The sequence below is a fragment of the Macaca mulatta genome, chromosome 1 (assembly GCF_049350105.2).
Source record: "Macaca mulatta isolate MMU2019108-1 chromosome 1, T2T-MMU8v2.0, whole genome shotgun sequence".
Lineage (NCBI taxonomy): Eukaryota > Metazoa > Chordata > Mammalia > Primates > Cercopithecidae > Macaca > Macaca mulatta.
The window spans coordinates 175,566,740-175,589,482 of NC_133406.1; the positions used below are offsets into that span (position 1 = coordinate 175,566,740).

The window sequence follows — 22,743 nt, forward strand, 5'->3', positions numbered from 1 at the left end:
TCTCTCACACACACGCACGCACACACATCCTTCCCCTAGAGTTGTGTCTCGTCTCCCTTTTGTTTTTCTCCCTTCCCGGTCATGAGACCCGGAAGTTTTTTTTTTTTTTTTTTTTAATCCAGTCTCTCTCCCTTTTCCAACCCCCCCGCCATCTATCACATGGCAGAGATAGAATAAAAACAGAAAAATGGCGACGGTCACGTTGTGGCGAGCCTTGCTGCGTCATTAGATAATCCTCATGCAAATAGCGGGAAGAACAAAGGAAGGGGGGCCCGGGACCCTCGGGGGCGCAGGTGGGTGTGGGGGCGGCGGCTGGGCGCGGGGGCGGCGGGGCGCGCGGGGCCAAGCGCCCGCGGGAGGCGGGAGGCGTGAGGCGGGCGGCGGGCGGCGTGGGGCGTGCGGCCGCGCGGGGCTCGGGGTGCGGACTGTGGACGTCCGAGTGCGCGCCCGTGCGCCGCCGTGGAGCGCTGGCCGCTGGGCTCCCGGCCCCGTCTCACGGCGCGTCGGAGCCGGCCTGGGGGCGCGGGAAGCTGTGGGGCGCACAGAGCGGCTCCGGCGAGGCTGGCCGCGGCGCACACGCACACGCAGCCGTGGGGCTCGGCCCGCTCGGCATCCGCACTGGGGTCTGGGGGCGGGCCAGGCGGCGCCGGGGGCGAGGGCGCGCCACTGCCGGGCGTCTAGCGCCTGCCTTCAGCCTGCTCGGGGGACCGCACACAGTTCGTCACCTCGGGGTAGGCGGCGGGGCGCGGGGGCGGCGGCGCGGGGCGGGCCGGGCCTCAGCACTCCCGGACCGACTCCGAGGGTGTTGCCGGGCTGGGTTTGTTGTTGTTAGCGCGCGCGCGTGTTCTTCCCGAGGGGTAGCGGGGCGACCTCGCCCATGGGCATTTCCGCGGTTTTGCGCGGCCCTCGTTGGGGTGTCAGTGGCGACGCGGGGAGCCCCGGGCGCCCGGCTCAGCCCCCCGGAGGGGATCGGCGCGGAGGGGCGGGGTGTGTGTAAATGTTGCGCACTCGCTTTTCCCCCGCCCCCGCCCGCGTCCAGGGTGCTGGCGTGGGTCCTTCGCCGTCCGGCGGCGACTGTAAATAGAGCCTGGATGTTGTTTACATGAAGGATCCGGCGGGAGGAGTCTAAGAGGAGGAGGCGGCGGTGGAGGAGGAGGAGGAGGGAGGGAGGAGAGAGGAAGACCGGAGTCCCCGCGGCGGCGGCGGTCCGGAGAGAGGGCGAGCCCCGCGCGGCCCCGGGGACCGGGCGCTACCACGAGGCCGGGACGCTGGAGTCTGGGGTAGGAGGGGAGAACGGGCACGGGGCGGGAAGAGGGGTCCGTCAGTGGTATTTTTAGCTTGCACCCTGCCACGCAGATTCTCCCTGGCCGGAGGGGAGGAGGGTGGAGGGAGGGCGGGGAAGCCTCGGTTTCTCTGCACGTTCGGGAACGCCTTCTACCCCTTCATTCTCCCATTCCCAGTCTTTTCCCGCTTCTCTCCGGGCTCACCTGTTTATTTCCCTCAGCTAGAGCTCGCGGTTTTTTATATAGGCATAAGGGTCTGTTTCTTTTATTAGAAACATTATTGGGGAGAGGGGTGCCTTGCTGTAATTTGTGCTGGTCCAGGTCGGTTTTCAGGAAGGGGGAGGGGACTTGGCGGAGACGCCGGCTCCTGGCCGCAGCTGACCCGAGGGCTTCTCCCTGCCTTCCTGTGCGAGGAATTCTTTCTCTCACTCTGCTATCCGCACTCCAGCTGCCACCTTCCTGGAGAAAGACCACACCTGTGCTTATCCCCGCTTTGGAGGAGAGGTGAGCTAAGAAACCAGGGAATTCTCTGCTCTCCAGGGTTCTTAGTTATTCCCCTCCCCAATCCCAGCATTGGCCAAAAATTGTTGCTTTCACCTGCTGATTTCATTTGGCATGTCTGTCCCCAGCCTCCCTTTCCCCCGGCAAGTTGTGGTCTGCAGATGTTTTGGGATTTTCTCTTACCTCTGGACGTGTCCCCCACCAACTAGCAAATAGCTCCTGGGCCTAGGTTGAGGGAGAGAGAAGTGACCCCCTTCGGCCAGTGCGCTGTTTTTTATTCCCCTCTGGGTCTTCTAATAGAATCTGCTCTCATCCCATAGCCCCCTATAGTTTCCCCCTAAGGTTAACCCAGAGCCAGGCCTAAGCAGCCTGTCTCTGGCTTTCTTTCCCCAGGCCCCACCCTGGCCCCTTTTGCTTTTCCAGCGCCAAAAAAACGCCTCCCAAGCAGAAGACACACCCAGCCCAAGTCTAACCATTCCAAAAGGGAGGAGAACACAGAGGAAGAGCAGGGACCCAAGGGTCTCTTTCTGTCCTGAATATTCCAACAGCGTTTCCCTCTAAAAGCCTCCTAGCTTTATAATCCCTTTATTCTTCTTACCAGTTGACCCTCCCCTCCTCTTTCCCCTTGTCCTATTACAGGTATTTGGGGAGACCGGTGGAGAAAGAGGTTGTCACCCTCTCTTCTTTACAGTGAGGCATTTTTCTTTTTCTTAGTCTTTTCATTTATTAGATGTTTAGCATGTAAAATATGTGAATCTGTTTGCAGGCTTATTTGAACTTGTTTTCTTGCTGGTAAGGAATAGCTGATATTCTAAAGGGAAGGAGGGGGGAAAAGGTCAAAAGTAACGCTCTCAGTTTTCCCCATTTGAGCATCCGCAGAGTTGCCAGAGAAGACCCTCCTGTAAAAACCAACAGTCTCCCTTCCATGACATCACCACCTAAGCCCTTCCAACTTTAGCTTCAGAACAGGAAGAAGGCTCAAAATAGAACTACCTTAGGAATCCAGCTCCTTGAAAAGATCAACTTTTAAATCAGCTGCAGAAAGAACACAGTGAACTTTGACATGGGGAGTGAGAAGGAAGAGAAGACTGTGTAGTGTTCATAATTGGTTCCTTGAGGGGAGGGTTGGGGGATACTTTCCATGTATTTCAGGAAAACTTTCCTCTAGAGTTGGGTACCTAGACCACTGAATGATAAATAGGATAGCTCAAGATTCATTTATTATTCCTAAGTTTTGATGTGAGAACAATAACAAGGACTTTTCAGAATATGAAAGAGGGGCTCCTCTGCAGAATCTGCTGTAGATAGAGAATGTTGTTTCAGGAAGCTAGGAGGGCACTTCAGGAAGACAGAGAACCTAAAGGATGCAGTGACAGCTGTTGTGAGTATGTAAGTTGAGAGGCTCATAAACAATAATTGTAATAAACAATAATTGTAACTTTTGTGGATGACTGATACCTTGGACAAAGAAGTAAGGATGTCAGGATTTCCAGCTTTACCTTGGAAATTAACTCCTTATCTTTGAATCTCAATGTCTCCATTCAGTCCCTGAATTGAGATATGCCTTCCTCTCTGAGCTAAAATAGTTACTCAGTCTTTTGGAAGGGCTGCCTAATAAATGATAATCACTGAAGTGTTGACAACTTAAGGATTGGAAGTGGAGCAGAAAATACGTGGTATAATTTGAGCACTTGGTGGGTGCTGTAAGGTGACTTGCTGGTTGATGGGGTAACATCTTTTACTCTGGTTCAGGTTTAAAAGAATCCAGGTGACAGAGACAGGATACCTGCCCTAATATGGTAGCCACTAGCTATGCGGCTATTAACCACCTGAAATATGGCTAGGGTGAGGAAGAGCTCAATTTTAAATTTTACTTAATTTTAAAAATTGATAACTTGATTTAGTTATTAGAAAGCTTATTTATGTTTGGAAACATACTTGAGCTTACGCATCTACTTTTGAAACTAAGTGTTTTGAAATTCAAAGAAAAATTAAGTATTTTGATGAAGGTTTAGAATTGGGATAGGTAAGTGGAAAGTACTCTTCAGATTTCAAAGACTTAGTGCAGAAAAAGACAGTAGAATAGCCCATTAATTATATGTTGATTCCATGTTTAGATGATAATGTTTTAGATATATTGGGTTAAATGAATATGCTATTAATTCCACGTGTTTATTAATGTAGCTACTAGAGAATTAAAAATTACATGTGTAGCTTCTATTATACTTCATTGGACAGCTCAGGCCTGCATCACTCCTTTTTGTCTGTGGATTAATTTCTTTTTTTTCTTTTCTTTTTTTTTTTTTTTTTTGAGATAGAGTCTCTGTCTGTCTTTCAGGCTGTGCAGTGACACGATACCAGCTCACTGCAACCTCCACCTCCCAGGTTCAAGCGATTCTCCTGTCTCAGCCTCCAGAGTAGCTGGGACTACAGGTGTGCGCCACCATGCCTGGCAGATTTTTTGTATTTTTAGCAGAGATGGGGTTTCCCCACTTTGGCCAGACTGGTGTTGAACTCCTAAGCTCGGGCGATTCACCCGCCTTGGCCTCCCAAAGTGCTGGGATTACAGGCATGAGCCACTGTGCCTAGCCCCATGGATTAATTTCAAAAGTGGTAACTGTATGAAATATTGTTATTTCATATCTGTGTTTCTACTTTCCACTGCTGTGTTCCATGTGATGATTGGGGACCCCAAGTATTACATTATTACTATTACAATAGATCAATGTAAAAGTCCCAGGTTCTAGAACGGCTAGCAGGGGTGTGATGGGAAAATTTGGTTACACACATACCTGGCTATTGCTGCTTTTGTAAAAAGATCCTGGGATAGCAAAAGGTACAATGTGTGGCAAAGTAACAATTGTGACACCTGGTGGCATTTTAGTAATTCTACTCATCTGTCACTCACTTCCATTTATTTTTTATTTGCTTCATCTACTTTCTGACCCCATCCCCACCAAATCACGGTTCCACTGGTGACTAGGCCCACAAGGTTGCTGACTCCTTTCCTCCAAAAAAAGTACAGTGCTAACATGAATAGAGGTAGTGCTGTCTTTGGGTTTTGTCTAATGAGATTCAGAAATCGCACTGGAAGGAACTTAGGGGCTATTCAGTGCTATCCCTTTATTTTATAGATGACAAACTGCCAAACACCTCACCTAAGACCTTGTAGACAGACTGGAATTAAACATACTCTTGTTGATAACTGTTTAGAGGCTCCCTGAGAAATGGAGAGGTTCATCAATTAATCAGTATTTGTTGAGCTAGCATTTTGTGGAAATGACCACTAAGTGTTGTGAAGGGATGTGAGTAAAGCAGTTTCTGACTTTAGAAAGAGTCCTCTTGACTTGAGGAAATAAGATATAAACAGCACCACATTAAATTGCAGTATACAACACAACACTTTTTTTTTTTTTTTTTTTTTTTGAGACAGAGTCTCGCTCTGTTGCCCAGGCCGGAGTGCAGTGGCGAGATCTCAGCTCACTGCAAGCTCCACCTCCCGGGTTTATGCCATTCTCCTGCCTCAGCCTCCCGAGTAGCTGGGACTACAGGCGCCCGCCACCTCACCCGGCTAGTTTTTTTGTATTTTTTAGTAGAGACAGGGTTTCACCGTGTTAGCCAGGATGGTCTCGATCTCCTGACCTCGTGATCCGCCCATCTCGGCCTCCCAAAGTGCTGGGATTACAGGCGTGAGCCACCGCGCCCGGCCTACAACACAACAGTTAATGAGTGCAGTGCCACTGTGGCATGTGTTACTAGTAGAAATGCGTTCATTTTGTAGATGTGGGAATAGAAGCTTCGAGAAAGATGGAACCTGCAGGGACGTGGAGTGTAATTGTGTTCCTGGAACAGCCCAAGGCTGTACAGTTGGAGGTCATTGCAAGTCTTTGGTATTGGCCCCTTTGGCTGTCCATTAAGGGAATTTGAAAATCCGAGACCCAGCATTTTCGAATGGTGGTGCTGCAGTAATAAGGAAATCATAGATTAGTTGGAGACCATCGGGTTTTTAGAGATGTTTAGCCAGGGGTGGATCATTTTGAAGTTATCTGGCATATAAAACTGACTTGTGAGCAAACCATAAAATCTAAAATCTGAGGGGTGAGAGTGGTGAAATGTGATATAGAGCAAAATCAGAAAGTAAATTAACTGTGGAGTATACAGTTGGACTAAAAATATTTGTGCTGGGTACATGTTTGAAGGGGACAGGCCCATTTAATATAATAGAGGGGCCAGTCATGTATTTATAAATTTTTAGTCTCCTGGAGCCTTTTTGGACTAAACTCTTGGTTAACATGAGGAAGAAAGCTCATTCTTCTCTGTGTTGCTGTGTCCATAGGGTTTTTTCTTTTTCATCCACATGGACCTGCTAAAGTCATGTAGCATGAGATTAATTAGGGGCCAGTGCTCAGTCAGTAAAATGATGACACTCCTCTAATCACTCTCAGTTAATGCTTTTCTTTGAGAATTGGGGCTAACTTTGCATAGGGCAGTGGTCCTTGACTTTTTCTTGCCTTTCTGCCTATTTCTTTTTCCATCAAAGAGAAGAAAATTAACCTACCACCCCCATGAATCTTTGGCACAAATTAGTTTTTAAAAACCCAGCATAGCAAAATTTTGCAATAAAATGCAAGTATACATTCTGTGTACTTGTGACAAAGCAGTAATTGACATTTGAGCAACTTTCGCTGACATATTTATAACATTTCAGTGTGGTCAAATTTGGCCATTTTATATAGTATCACCAAATTAGATGATGATTTTCAAATTGGAAAACAAATTGCACTTGTTAAAAGACCAGTGGATTTAAATATACTAAACTATAGTTTAAATTTAAAAGTATTTTCAAATATTTTGCTTGGCCAACAACTTACGTTACCTTCAATTATTTAATATGTAATCAGATACTTAAAGGTTTAAAACAGAATTTTCATTTTAGTTTATAAATAAGAGGGATGTAGTGTGTTTTTTGTGCTTGTATTTTGTATTCCACGTTGATTGATTGCTTGAGAAAAGATCTTTGTCACCTAGGCTGGAGTGCTGTGGTGCAATCGTGGCAGCCTCAGCCTTTCATGTTCAAGCAGTCCTCCGACCTCAGCCTCCGAAATAGCTGGGACTACAGGCCTGTGCCACCATACCCTGCTAATACTATTTTTTGTAGAGACAGGCTACCACTATGTTGCCCAGGTTGGTCTTGAACTAGACTCAAGCAATCCTCCCGCCTCAGCCTCCTAAGGGGCTGAGATTACAGGTGTGAGCTACCATGCCTGGCCTTGTACTCCATATTATTTTAAAAGTTCTTTGGTATGCCAGTTTTCTATAAGTACCTGATTTTGTGATAATATTTGGTATATGCGTGATGAAGGAATTATTCCTAGTTGTATCATTTTTAACATAGAAGAACTAGTTTAAAATCAGTTTGGGTCCTGGAAGAAAGCATTTTACTTCACTGTTTTCTCTCTTCCTCTCTTAGTATGCAGTTATTTTTTCTTACTGTAGCCTGAGTACCTGTAGTCACTTGTTTATAAGTTTAGACAGTTCAGTTCTTAGAAGAAACATGTTGAAAAAGAAATACTTCTGATGGATTTAAATTTTCAGAAATGCACATTTATAAACATAATTTTCAAGAAAAAGCAAGACACATTTTTGAAGCATTTATTTTAAAAATACCATTTTGAAAACCCATATTTTAGAGAATATTAATTTAAGTAACTATTCACAGAATAATGACAATTTGCTGCTTGTTATTATGGATGCTTGGCTTCTTTTTTTTTCTCATTTAGGTAGAAAGGAATCAAATGACAAAAAAGTAAGGAGAAAAAGGAAGTATCTTTTACTTATTGTACCAAAAATGTTTAGTTGTTGCATGGGTTTTGGTGACGGCTAATAGAGTGGATTTCAACTTTGCAGTACATTCGCTTCATATTTATATTTCATATTTAGACATTGAATCACACTAATACTTATTTTGGTGAAGAACAGTCTAATAACTACTGAATATGTCAGGATTATTTATTTGTCTCCATAACTTACCCAACCTTCAGTATTTCAGGGTAAGTATTCATTTTTCCAAAGCTGACAGAATTTGTGGTCAAGAAATATTAGTTGGTAATCTTCTTAACCTTTTTAGTGGAATGGCTATCTAAAATTTTACTCTAAAATCATCACAGTATCTTTGTTCACGCAGCAGATGTTTATAATTTGGGTAAAAATGTGCAACTATTTCCAAGAACCTTAGGTTATGGGATCCAACTGTGATTTTTTTTTTTTTTTTTTGAATCTTCGTTGCCCTCTCGTGTTTCAACTCTGTATTACAGTTGGCTAAGACCTAGATGTTGACCTCCTTAATTTTTAGATATTTTTGCATTTTAGACAGTGTTGTTTTAATTTGTGTGTAGGTGGATTGTTTCATTGGATATTACTTTTCTGAAGATAAGGTCATTTTCTTTTTTTTTTTTTTTTTTTTTTGAGGCGGAGTCTTGCTCTGTCGCCCAGGCTGGAGTGCAGTGGCCAGATCTCAGCTCACTGCAAGCTCCGCCTCCCGGGTTCCCGCCATTCTCCTGCCTCAGCCTCCCGCGTAGCTGGGACTACAGGCGCCGCCACCACGCCCGGCTAATTTTTTGAATTTTTAGTAGAGACGTGGTTTCACTGTGTTAGCCAGGATGGTCTCGATCTCCTGACCTCGTGATCCGCCCATCTCGGCCTCCCAAAGTGCTGGGATTACAGGCTTGAGCCACCGCGCCCGGCCAAGGTCATTTTCATAGTACATAAAGTTAATAGTTGAGTTAGATTCAGTGTACTCTTATTTTCTGACTTCCGCTGATCTTTATAAAGAATTGATTCATCTATCTGACTTATTTGAAGTACAGTGCGAATATCTAATATGCATATAATGAGTCTTTGAAATTGAGCAAATGCCTAATGAAAACATAATTATTTTTCAAATATCTGTCAAGTTCCACTCATACTGAAATAACTTGAAACCTTATGACATGGAAAAAACCCAAGTGAATCATGGTTTTAATAAGTTGATATTCCGATGCCTGAATTCCAATTTCAGAATCCTTTGTACTTTTTATTAAAAGTAAGAAGCATCCCTAAAATGACTTCAGAGTACATCTCAAAGGTACAAATAATTTAAAAGCAAGTAATGTGTATATGTTATTATTACTTTTTAAAAAGATATTCTGAAGGTTGTATCACCATAGGTATAGAATTGACGTATACTATAGTGAAAAATATCAATGTTACTAATTTGAGTGCATTCTTAGCACTCAGAGCAAGAGGATTGAGAGTCATTTTTTGCTAATGTGCATTTTCCTTCTTAATTATAAAACCCCACTAGTTTCTGCTTCATGATCTCAGTTACTGAGAAAACTAAGCAAAAAGTAAATGTTTTTAGAAATCCTTTTGTTTGTGGAAATTGTGTAAACTGAATATCCAGTTGATGGAGTTGGACAGCTAGGGTAGGGTAGAGAAAACAAAGCACTGGGTTCACTCATTTGGCATGGATCTGGGCGTGGGTTCACCAAAACTGAGCAATATATGATCTCTGGTAAATCACCTAACCTCTCTAAGTTGTATTTTTTTTTCTATCTATAAAATGGGGTAATATTTAATCTATTTCCAGAATCCTTTTTTGATGAATTAATGAATAATTCATTGCTAGCCCCTTTTTGAATGTTTGGCAGATGTGACGTATTATTGTCATGTTTGGTTAAGAGCACTTTGAAGACAGGAATCATGTCTTATTTATCTTTATTTCCTGAACATCTAGAAGAGGCCTTAGAACATAGTAGATCCTCAGTATATATATAATCAATGATTGAGGTCAGGGAGGCACAGTCAGTGAATCCATGCATGGAAGAAATAGGGTGTGAAATATGCTGGAGGCTTACTGCATATTTGATGTATTATCAGAGTGAAAACCTAATCATGCAGTTGTTCATCCTCATTAATATGTATAAGTCATGTGTTCATCTTTCATTCTAATATAATTCAACTGGGCCTTTTAATATTTCAGCCTCACCACTTGCTGGGCCCTGATCCTTCTTTTTCTTCTGCCTCCTCACGTCTCCAACCAGAAGGGGATCTTTTAGTCCTTCACTTCATGGGGAGCCTTCAGAGAGAGTAATGCAGCCACAAGAAAGGATGCCGTTGACCGACACAGTGACTGACAGGCTGCCCTGGCTCAGTTATCACAGTGCTGATGCTGTCCATTCTAAAGGTACAGTACTGTGATAACTGAAGGATGGCAGCCATCTTGCCTTCCATCAGAGGAGCCTCACCGTGCCCAGGAAGAAAGAAGGCAAAAGAGGAATGTGAAACAGGTGGCCGGGACCCAGAAACCCCCTTACCCTGTACCTCTGTCATACTTCTCCCGGGGCATAGGGAGAGTTGTTCTGCTTCTCTTTGCCTTGTTTTGTTACATGGGGTAGTTGTTGGGGCAGCAGTGTTGTGCTGAGTGAACATATATTAAGATCTTTGGAACCTTTAGGAGACTGAAAATAGGTAAGTATGAGTTAGTATTTCTGGAATGGTAGTCAGAGAACTTTGTACCATTTTTATAAATGTGAAAGGTAACCTAATTAGAACAGCTTGGCATTTGCTGGTACACTGCTAGATTTCAAAATCAGATTCTACTTACAGGGAGAAAAAAAAAAAGCCCAATATGTTGAACAGTATTGAAATTATTACATAAATAAAAGTCCATCATTGTAGACGGGCTTACTGAAGTGAGGAAAGAAAAAAGTGTATCTTTGTCTTGAAGGAGTAGATAGTGACATGTCATATTTCTTTCAGGATATTTAGGATCTGGCCTAATTCAAAAGAATATTTACTGAATACCTTTGTTATTGCTGCTGCTGTCACCTTTACATGAAAGTAAAATGTAAGTTATTTCTATCAAATAAGGACTAGTCTGCAGTGATATCTGGCATAAATCGATTTCAGGAATATGAAACTGTAAACACCAAGCCAGCATCACATGTGCATGAAAGACTAGGAAATTTTTTTGTTGTTGTGGCCCACACTGGAGTGCAGTGGTGTGATCATAGTTCACTGCAGCCTTGATCTCCCAGGCTCAAGCAGTCCTCCCGCCTCAACCTCCCGAGTAGTCCCGAGTAGACTGTAGGCTCAGACCACCCACCTGCAAATTTTTAGTAGAAACAAGAGTTCACTATGTTGCCAAGGCTGGTCTTGACCTCCTGAGCTTAATTGATCATCCCACCTCAGCCTCCCAAAGCGTTGGGATTACAGGCATGAGCCACTACACCCAGCCATGATTAGGAAATTTAACAGAGCACACATCTTCAACCTCCATCTTACTCTAGAGAGTACTGCTAGGGGTGAAAGGTGGTTATTGGAGAACCCAGGATTTCTCACATGCCCTCTGCCAATCATCCCTCTTCCCTCTAGACTCCTAAGGACACTGTACACATGTAACAATAGCAAGCAAGAAACAAAAGTGCATGACTTTGATTATGTGTTAGATCACAGTACTGTGCACGGCTCAGGTAATTTCATGGAATGTATTTTAGGCTCAGAGCCTAATTGGGTATGTTACCTCTTCCTAGGCTCATGTCTGTATCAGGGAGCCTGTGGATGTCTGACTGGTGTGGGAACCCAAAGCAGTGACCGACATGCTTGAGCAAAGAGAATGGAGATGGCCGAGGTCAGGCCCTAATTTGAACCTACCTACCACAGAGAGAAGAGGGGCCAGGGAGGGGAAAACCATATGTGAGTTTTGTTTGTTTGTTTTAAAGACAGAGTCTCAGGCTGGAGTGCAGTGGCTCAAGTCTTGGCTCAGTGCAGCCTCTGCCTCCCGGGGTCAAGCAATCCTTGTGCCTCAGCCTGCCGAGTAGCTGGGATTACAGGTGTGTGCCACCATGCCCAGCTAATTTTGTATTTTTGGTAGAGATGGGGTTTCACCATGTTGGCCAAACTGGTTTTGAACTCCTGTCCTCAAGTGATTCTCCTACCTCAGCCTCCCAAAGTGCTGAGATTACAGGCATGAGCCACTGCACCCAGCCTCGTGTGACTTTTTAACATACTGTGAACCTTACCTACTATCAGCACTGCCAACTCCATGTCTTAGATATGGGCCAGGTGTATTATCAGGTCCTCCAGTGGGACACAATGGGAAAGAAACAGAACTGGAAGGGAGTAGCCCTGATACAGAGAGGTTCTGTCTTGTCCTTCATTGTGCCAGTCGTCAGACATCGATGGTCACTGTGTTGCTTTGCTGGCGATTGCAGTTCCCTTTAGTGTCTCTTCCCTCTTTACCCAAAGAGGAATCATTCTTAGTAGTGACCCCTTGAACCACACTTGGTTGGCCCAGAACTGTTATTTTTCAGATACATTGACCACATTATAGCCCAGTACCTTCACATCTCCTCATAGATCCACAATTTCTCTAAGCTGTGTAAGCTACACTACGTTTTTCATTAATTACAGACAGGGCTCTCCCCAGTTATTATGCTACCACTCCTGAAATTCCTTGGAGTTTTCTTATAAGGAATTTCTGACAGAAACTCTGGAAGAACTTTTAGGAAGGGAAAGTTATGAGGTTGGTGAATCCTCAAGTAATTTGAAACACTCCTAATGTTTTGTGTTTCAGCAGGTGGAAAAAAGTGCTTCAAGAAGTAACGTGTTGTGCAAACATTGGCCTTGGTGAAGATTTCGCCACCTTCCCTGATCTTCCTGTTTTCCCCGTTACTAGTTTTATAAAAATTCATTGGGTTTTATACTTACCCAACCTTGACCCCAAAATCTACAGCCAGGCCTGTGGGGTGTTGTAGAACTGAGTGTTGGGTGTCATTTGCAGTCACCCCTGCGGACAGAGTTGTGCTGGGTCCCCTTTCCTCTAAACAAGAAGGCTGAGGCTCAGTCTGCAGCAGGAGTTCCAGAAGCTTGCCTGGACCTGGAGGTCTTTGGCATCTTCAAGGCATTTCTTAGATGTAAGGTGTTCCAACAGGTTAAGTGAGAAGTGATGCAAGACAGATCCGATGGGGTTTTTCCACTGCCTTGCTTAAAACACAATATGTGTTTGGTTGGTGTATTCATTGCATTTTTCAGTTTAGGTGAAGTATGTGAGAATGGGAAGATTGCAGTTAAACCTAGAAATACCATATAATCCAGCAATTCCACTTCTGGGTACATACCCAAAAGATGTGAAAGGCGGCAGTCTGACAGATGTTGTACACGCATGTTTATAGCAACATGATTCACAATAGCTAAAAGGTAGGAGCAACCCAAGTGTCCACTGATGGATAAGTAGATAAATGAAATGTAGCGTATACCTACATTGGAATATGATTCAGCCTTAAAAGGAAGAAAATTCTGACATATGCTACAACATGGATAAACCTTGAAGATACCATGCTAAGTGAAATAAGCCAAACACAAAAGGACATATACTGTATGATTCCACTCATATGAGGCCCCTAGAGTCGTTAAATTCTTACAGCCAGGAAGCTGATGGTTGCCAGGAGCTGGGGGAGAGGGGGAAATGGAGAGTTAGTGTTTAATGAAGTTGTATTTGGGGAAGATGAAAAAATTCTGGAGATGGATGATGTTAGTTGCACAACAACATGAATGTACCTAATGCCACAATGTACACCTAAAAATGGAAAATTTTATGTGTAATTTACCACAGTAAAAGAGATTCAGGATAATAATCCTCTTCAAGCCAAAAACAGGATTTAGTTGATTTATCTGCTCTCCTTTAGTTTTCAGTGTGAAGATAACTGCTGTTTCAAGTAAGCAAGTAAAATGTAATTGCCATATCTTTATGCATTTCAAGTTCTCTAATCTGAAGTCCTTTACACATGTTTCAGGGTTTCCAACATAGCATAGCTTTAAAATTGTGTAAAATGTAAAGAAAACTAAATATAGTAGCAATGAGTATTAAAAACAATGAGAAAAAGGTGTGGACAAGAAGTTAGCTGATGTAGCATCTCGTTGGCTTTGTGTCTTTTCTGGTGAAACTGGGCAACTCACTGGTCCCCCCCTGTTCCAGCTGCCTCGACTGTGCACCTCTTTGGAGTTATGCTACCTCTCCTGAAATTCTTTGGAGTTTTCTTAAACAGAAAAGGAATTTCTGACAAACTCTGCAAGAACTCATAAGAAGGGAGAGGTCTGGGATTGGTGAATCCTCAAGTAATTTGAAATACTCGTAATGTTAAAAATTTAGTGTTTCAAATTACTTGAAGATTCACCAATCTCAGACCTTTGCCTTCTTAGGGAAATCATATATATAAATAATCATACATATAAGAGACTAAAGCAGCATTTAAATGTGGCATGTTATTTCTTAAAATATAAACATACAATATATGAAATAAAACAATAGCATTAGTATTAAGTATAGTTTTTAAAAAGTATCCTAGTCTTAAAAGTCAAGTATTAGCAGCTTCATTAAAGGTGCATTCTACAACTTGCTGTCTGTCACAAATAGTTTTCCTATTTGTTATATGCTTAAATTTGATAATAAGAATACAACCATTGAAGCTGGAAATAGCAATAACCTTCCCTAAGGGATATTTTATTAGCTGTGGGTAAAAAGCATTCATTTGTGGACCATATCTGTTTCATCACAAAGTCCTCACTTAGCGTCATGCTTTGGAAATCAGATTTTAGTTTTAGGAACATTGGACTACACCCACCAGATCCTGCACAGTATTCTACCTTGATCATCCCACACAGAGCTGGAGCAGACAGCTAGCTCTTGTTCCTGTCTGCCACATTAATTTCAAATATTTTGCTATGCCTAGTACATTTCTAGCTTCTCTGAATAACCAGCCAGTTGTAAGTGTGCCGCAAACTTGCCTTATCCTGTTTTGGGGGGCCCAGGGGAGACAGGGTCTTCATAGCCCAGGCTTAGAGTGCAGTGGTGCCATCTTGGCTCACTGCAGCCTCAGCCTCCTGATTAGCTGAGACTATGGGTGTATACCACCATGCCCAGCTAATTTTTCAAAATTTTTTTTGTAGAGACAGGTTCTCACTGTATTCCTCAGGCTGACCTTGAACACCTGGGCTCAAGCAGTCCTCCTGCTTTGGCCTCCCGAAGTGCTGGGATTACAGGCCTAAGCCACCACGTTGGCTTGTCTATCCCGTTCTTAAGTGAGTATCTTTCTTTCAGATCAGTTGCTCTTTGAGACAAGCCTCTTAGACGTTTTTACACTCGAGAGAATTTTTTTTCCTTTATAAATTGCTTCCTTAAAATCTGCATTCATATTTACAGGTCTATTCATAGTTTGTCTTCACCATTACCAGTCACCATTTTTTGTTTTTGTTTTTCTGAAACGGAGTCTTGGTCTGTCGCCCAGTTGGAGTGCAGTGGCACAATCTTGCCTTATTGCAACCTCCACCTCCGGGGTCAAGCAATTTTCCTGCCTCAACCTCCCGAGTAGCTGGGACTACAGGCATGGACCACCATGCCTGGCTAATTTTTTAAATTGTTTTAGAGATGGGGTTTCGCCATGTTGACCAGGCTGCTCTCGAACTCCTGACGTCAGGTGATCTGCCTGCCCCAGCCTCCCAAAGTGCTGGGATTACAGGTGTGAGCCACTGTGCCCGGCCTCTAGTCATCATTTTATTTATTTTTTTTTTTGAGACAGAGTCTTGCTCTGTCACCAGGCTGGAGTGCAATGGCGTGATCTCGGCTCACTGCAACCTCTGCCGCCCGGGTTCAGGCAATTCTGCCTCAGCCTCCCGAGTAGCTGGGATTACAGGAATGCATCACAACGCTTGGCTAATTTTTTTTTTTTTTTTTTTTTTTTGAGATGGAGACTTGCTCTGTCACCCAGGCTGGAGTGCAGTGGTGAGATCTCAGCTCACTGCAAGCTCTGCCTCCTGGGTTTATGCCATTCGCCTGCCTCAGCCTCCCAAGTAGCTGGGATTGCAGGCACCCGCCACCACACCCGGATAAGTTTTTTGTATTTTTAGTAGAGATGGGATTTCACCGTGTTAGCCAGGATGGTCTTGATCTCCTGACCTCGTGATCGACCCACCTTAGCCTCCCAAAGTGCTGGGATTACAGGCGTGAGCCACCGCGCCCGGCCTAGTCATCATTTTTAACCACAAGGATACTTCATCAAGCATAAACAAGTTAGGTAAGGGAGGCACCAAAAGTCCATTTTGTATTTTTCTTTCATATTTAAGACATGATAAGTGTAAGGATTCCCACTGGAGGTGATTGCCAAGTACAAGAACATGTGCCTGAGCTGGGCATGGTGGCTCACACCTGTGATCCCAGTACTCTGGGAGACCAAGGTGGTCAACACCAGCCTGAGTAACAAAGTGAGACTGTCTACCAAAAAAAAAAAAAAGTAGCCAAGCATGGTGGCGCATGCTTGTAGCCCCAGCAATTCGGGAGGCTGAGGCAGGATCGCGTGAGCCCAGGAGTTCGATGCTGCAATGAGCTAGGATGGTACCACAGCACTCCAGCCTGGGTAACAGCCAGACCCTGTCTCTTAATAAATAAATAAGCAAGCAGGCATGGAACATTCTCAGCTGGGTTCTTTAAGCTGTCTGACAAGGTTTCAGGTTGTAATACATGCGTCTAATGTAAATATGTTAAAATTCACATAATTGAAGTGGAGTAAAGTAGGCTGATCATACCTTGCTTTGTACATTTGGACTATTAATGTATTTTATTTTCCATGAGATTATAAGGAGATTGATGTTAAAAAGTGAGAAGAAATAGAGAACCATTTTGATTTAGTCTGTAGAAAATGTATTTTCACTTTTTGGCTACTATCTTTGTAAATGAAATTCCAGAAAAATTACTTAGACTCCCATTGTTTTTTTTTTCAGTTTGAAAATGAGTGTCTTCGAACCAGGAATATTTTGGGGTCCATTGGGGGGTAGCTTTCTAGGGCACTTTGCCAGGAAGACGTCTGAGACCACATCTGGGCTCTACAGGAAGGAGTGCTGTAACCACCTGTCTAGGTCTACCTGTGATCAACCCGGGTGTGCTGTGGACATCAGACTGAGGAGGAGTGCTACATTTGCTGATACCTTAGTACAGCAATATTTGTAGTGTAGAAGCTTAGATCCTCTGGAATGGCAGAAATTCCTAGATTTCTGGAAAACCGTGTCACTGGGAATATAGACACCTTTTTTTATGGAGAGGGAATTATGGATTGTTAATTTTAAAAGTCTACCCTAGTGTAATATATAGTGTATATTGAGACATGAATCTTTCCACTTACCATTCACTAACATCTGTTTAAAAACAAAAACAAAAACAAAAAAACCCTGACATACCTATCAGGTCTCAAGCTCTTCTAATAGCACTAGTCTAATAGCATAAAATTTGCTACTGTTAAATAAATGTTTATCCCCTGCATAATTTACAGGTAGAATTTTAAGTAATTGGATCAAATAGCTAGAAGAGGTCTTACTTTCTCCTTTTATTAATTGACAATTATTTGCTTGAGATGAGTCAATATTTGTTGAGCGCCAGTGTACCAAAGCACTCATTTCATCATTGAAATCCTCAAAGAGTAGAAGAGTTCTCCACATTTCATAATTGAGGAACCTGAGGAGGCTCTCAGGCTCCCAGTGGGTCCCTAAGCCACACAGCTAGTCAGTGATGGAGCAGGGATTTGAGTCCAGAAACAATGTAAGAAGTTAATATATTGATTAGTAGGTGAGGGGTCGAAACAGACCCAGGATGTGTAAAATTGCTTTAAAATTTGCACTATACAGTGCCTCCCTTGTCCACTTTTGCCTTTTTCTGATGCCTTAAAAACCCTCTGGGTTAAAACCCTGTGGTGGCTCCTCCTCTTCAGCTGCCCCATGAGGCCCTGGGCAGTGTGGTCCCACCTACTCCTCAGCTCGCATCCCTTGTACCCAGTTGACTGGCCTGGCCTTGGTCAGGGAATCAAGTCCTTTCTGTGTCAGGTGCATTTCCTTCTGTCTGGAACACACTTACCATTCAGTTCACCTTACCTCTTATCCTTCAGTTTCTGGCTAAGCACTGATTCCTCAGAGATGTTTTCCTGACATCCTGCCTAGGTCCGATCTCATGGCACTTTGCGCTTTTCTTTCAGAGCACTTGTCACAGTTGAATCACGTGTGTTGTGGGTGCTTATTTTTAATGTCTCGTTAGATGGTGAGTTCCCTGAGAACAGGAACCATGGCTTTACCTATTGTTGTGTTCGCGGTGTCTGGCATAAGCCTGGCATGCAGTTCACAGTAGAAAACTAATGTAGTGTGAGATGTGAGTGGAATGTTTCCTGTTTGCTAAGTATGGGTGAGAAGAACCCGCAGCTAAAAACAAGGTGTTCAAAATCCCCACTTTCTGTGGTCAGAGATCTGCATCTCTGTGGCCAGTATTTTCCTGCAGAGCTTTTTCAAAAGGTGTCATTTCAGCAGAACCAATTCTCACATTGCCCCCACCCTTCACCCCAATAAAAAGATGACTGGAGGAGGGGGAGATGACACCTTTTGTGGGAATTTCTCTCAGCGAAGGGGAGCATGAAAATTTGACGTCACGATTTGTCTGAAAATTGGTGAGCCACTATTCCAGAAAGAGCTCCCCAAGCCCAGGGCTTGCAATGCTAAGAGAAGGAGGGAGGAGAGAGACAGAGAGCGACACTATATTTGGTGGGGTGAGGATATGAGGTTCCTTGGACATCATGGCCTCCAGTGAATATGTGGACCATGGCTTGGGACTTAAGCTTTTTTGCTAGTGCCCCACAAAAGAGTACCCTCTGTAACCCATCTGTGGACCCCAGCAGTGCCTCTCAACAAACATGTACCCTAAAGAGCGAGTTAGGATATAGATGTTATCCCAAAGGAGAGACCCAGGGCCAGTCAGAAAGCTCATGCCCACCAAGGTGGGTGGTTCAACCTCTTTTGAAGTTCATGAAGAAGTGAGTTTTTATGTAGTCTTTTTGTTGTTGTTTGGGTTGCGTTTTTTGTTGTTGTTTGTTTGTTTGAGACAGGATCTCACTCTGTCACCGAGGCTGGAGTGCAGGGCCACGATCATGGCTCACTGCAGCCTCAAACTTCTGGGCTCAAAGGATCCTCCTGCCTCAGCCTCTTGAGTATCTGGGACTACAGGTGTGCACTATTGTGCCTGGCCAAGTTTTAAATTTTTCTGTGGAGACGGGATCTCTCATTGTTGCTCAGGCTGGTCACAAAACACCTGGCTTCAGGAGATATTCCCGCCTTAGCTTCCCAAAGTGCTGGGATTACAGGCGTGAGCCACCATGCCAGGCTCTCCCTTACTCCTTTTGAAGTGCAGATGGTTACAGCTGCTCCTGGAAGGGGCAGATTGTGGATGCAAGCCCCCTGACAGCAGGAAAAGGTTATTTACAGTGAAAGACGGACTTCCAATTCTAGAAATAGCTCCCCTTGTCTTAGGGGTGGGATAGTGTACAAGGTACTAACACCAATAAATGCCTCAAAGATTTCATCTGCTTTTAAAATTGCAGAAATGGGAGTGAAGTGGTTTCTGATTTCTCCCCTGGGAAAGCAGAAAGAAACCCTTCCTCGTACAGCTGCCCCCATGAGAAAAAAGTTCAACAGAAAACATTAAATGCCCATTTCCCAAGACTCTCAGAGCGGTAAGAAGCAAAGGGTGGACGCTACAGAGGTGTCTGGGAAACTCGGGCTGATTAAAGGTAGCCTGTGTATCTCCTCGGCTTGCAGGCTCTGTGAAGGGAAGCACACCTCATAAATCCTTTTGGACTGCTTTTTGGCTAAACCCTCAGATTTATACGAAGAACTATTTTAAGTGAATCAGTGTGTCTTTGTTTGCATCTTCTGGGATTCTGAAGACTGCAGCCAAGGAGCTAGTAAGGCTGAGAGATGGATTGAGCATTTAATCAGTTGAATACTTCCTTATGTTTTCCTTGTGTGTTCTCATAACAAGTGACCTTAGTCCAACTCCTAGTAACACATTATTGTGGAATGTGCCCTCCTGAGAAATAGTGCCTTATTTTTTTATCCTAAGCACACTGAAAATCTCTGACAATCCACATGAGTTTGCTTGGACAATGGTAATAATATATGCTAGCGATACCTGCCATGTATCTGGTATTTTACATGTTATGACTGAGTGTCGCAACAGCCCTGGTCAAATGCGGGGAAAACAAAGGCTTAGAAAAACTAGATCACTTACCTGATGTCACTCAGTTCAAGCCCAGGTTTCTGCATTTCTAAACTTTCCACAGATTCTTACCAGCATCCTTGACAAATGAGGCTATGCCGGAACCCCCAAATCATGACATTTTCATTGATTCCTTTCTTCCATGTGCAAACAACATCAGGATCCACTCCTTTTTGTTTGTTTTTTTTTTCTTTGAGTACACATTACCTATTTAATCGTTCAGAAGTGGGATGATGCACTTAACTGTAGGTCCGTGAGCTCAGAAGTCCCCGAGGTGGTAATAGCTAATATTGTTCGAGGACTTTCTGTTGAACTGTCCATAACTGATTTTTTTGCCTGCATTATCTCAATCCTTTCACAGAAGCTGCATCCTCCTCCCTGTCCCTTTTTCTGCCTTATTTGTTCATAGTATTAATACTTGCACACAATACATCCACACTAATGTACTTCAGCCTACTTACTGTGTTTAACGCTGTGTAACTCCACTAGAATGTAAGCTCTGTGCGAGCTGTATGACTTTTTAGTTACGAGGTAAGTCCCTACCAAGCAGGACCAGGTTCAAATGTTTTTGCATTAAGGACCAATCTATATAGGTAAATATCATCCCCATTTACAGATATGGAAACTGAGGTTCATGGGATTAAATAAGGTGTTTGAAAGTGGAAGTAATTTTTAACTTCAAAATCCGTTTTTAAATATTAACGGTAACAGTAGCTTCCTTTCTCCACTGTATTGTTAGAATGAAACAAAAAAATTTTTTAGAGACAGGGTTTTACCCAGGCTAGAGTTTAGTGGCATAATTATAGGTCACTGTTGACTCCAACTCCTGGGCTCAAGCTATCCTCTTGCCTCAGCCTCCAAGTAATTAGGACTACAGGTATGTGCCAAGATGCCTAATTTTTCTTTTCTGTAGAGATGGGAGCTCACTATGTTGCCTAGGCTGGTCTTGAATTTCAGGCCTCAAGTGATCCTCAGCCTCTTAAAGTGCTGTGATTATAGGTGTGGGCCATTGTGTGTGACAGAAATGAAAAAGTTAACAATAACAACAAAAAGAGGTTGGGGCTGGATGAGGTGGCTCACTCCTGTAATCCCAGCACTTTGGGAGAAAGGCGAGTTGATCGCTTGAGGCCAGGAGTTTGAGACCAGCCTGACCAACATGCCAAAACCGCATCTGTACTGAAAATACAAAAAAACAGAATTTCAGAGCTGTGAGAGACCTGGGAGCTATTTGAGCCAACCTACCAACCCCCTTCAACCCTATCGCCAGTACCAGATTTGAGACTCAGGTCTCCTTCAACCAAATGGCCTGTTCCACTGATGGACAGCTACGCTGTCATTGAATGACTACATTGTTGGAAAATTCTTTGTATCGAGCTGAATTTTATCTCCAGGTAACTTCCACCATTGGTCTGAGTTCTCCCCTTTAGGAATGACAGAATAAAGGAAAATATAATCTTGGTTTACTTATACTCACTCGTGGGTGTCTCTTGTCCCAGTCCCTCAGATACTCCTTGTGTGGCATCTTTCCAACCATTTTCCATCCTGTTGGCTCCCTTTGGCATGGCCTCCAGCTTGTCTGTGTCTGACTTAAGTGCCTCCTCTGGGACTGCAGGTGGGGTATTGGGAATACATCATACCACCCTGTTGCTCATTCACATCCCCCAAGTCCTTTAAAGTGAACTATTGTTGAACTCTGGTAGGAAGAAAGTGCTGCACAGGTGGAACCAAGGATTGCTGATGATTATGAAAAATAATAGTGATGTCTGTGGACACTCTGCCCTCTGTTTCTCTGTGCACTCCCTCTGCCACACCCAAGACGGTTCTTAAAAGAATGACCACTGACTGAGTTGTGACTGTGTATAAGATACTGTCCTAGACACTTTACATACACCACCCATTTAACTTTCTGTTTTTTTTTTGTTTTTTTGTTTTTTTGTTTTTTTGAGACGGAGTCTCGCTCTGTCGCCCAGGCTGGAGTGCAGTGGCCGGATCTCAGCTCACTGCAAGCTCCACCTCCCAGGTTCACGCCATTCTCCTGCCTCAGCCTCCCGAGTAGCTGGGACTACAGGCGCCCGCCACCGCGCCCGGCTAGTTTTTTGTATTTTTTTAGTAGAGACGGGGTTTCACCGTGTTAGCCAGTATGGTCTCGATCTCCTGACCTCGTGATCCACCCATCTCGGCCTCCCAAAGTGCTGGGATTACAGGCGTGAGCCACCGCGCCTGGCCACCACCCATTTAACTTTCTAAACAACCATATTCTTAGATATGATTTAGCTCTTGAGAAGACAGATTAGGAGAGATTAACTGATGTGTTTAAGATCACATAGCTTGTAATTGGTGGAGCTTGGATCTGAAGCTATGTTTGTCTGACTCTAAATCCCAAGCTTGATAAGATTTACTTCCAGGAGCTATAAAGAGGATAAGCTTAGCTATTTGAGGCTCTCATTTTCATTCTCTCTCAAAAACTTGCAAGAGAGATATTTTAGAGGAGTGATGACATCTTCTTCCTATCATTTGAAGAAGGGAAAGAGAAAGGAAAGGGCCCATATTATTGTGTTCCTGCTTGTGCCGGCTGTTCTGTATCTGTTGATCTCATTTTGTCCTCATGACAGTTCTATGAGGAGGGCACTGTCATCATCACCATTGCACAGATGCAGAAACTGTGGCTCACAGAGGATAGAGCTAGGTCACTCACACAACCCCCGACTCCAGAGCCACTGTGATTTCATGCTTCCCACCACACAAATGCCGCATCACAGAGAAGGTTTTCGAACTCTAACTGCCACTCTCCCAGAGGGTCTCTAGCTAGACCCTTACCCACTATGATAGTCTCTCTTA

The 22,743-nt window shown here is 43.9% G+C and overlaps 1 long non-coding RNA gene and 1 other non-coding gene across 7 annotated transcripts; both read left to right on the top strand.

The window, feature by feature from the left end:
• Positions 1-114: 114 nt before the first annotated feature.
• LOC144332946 (uncharacterized) lies at positions 115-16,570 on the top strand. 6 transcript variants are annotated; one of them, XR_013401208.1, is made up of 4 exons: positions 1,187-1,280; positions 1,732-1,787; positions 2,424-10,008; positions 10,584-16,570. It is a non-coding gene; the product is annotated as an uncharacterized LOC144332946 (long non-coding RNA). The 6 variants fall into 6 exon arrangements; XR_013401209.1 differs by lacking the exons at positions 1,187-1,280; positions 1,732-1,787 and adding an exon at positions 115-293 and having other exon boundaries at positions 9,805-10,008; XR_013401207.1 differs by having other exon boundaries at positions 1,732-10,008.
• On the top strand, positions 9,964-10,038 carry MIR101-1 (microRNA mir-101-1). Its single transcript, NR_032016.1, has one exon. It is a non-coding gene; the product is annotated as a microRNA mir-101-1 (primary transcript).
• Positions 16,571-22,743: the final 6,173 nt, after the last annotated feature.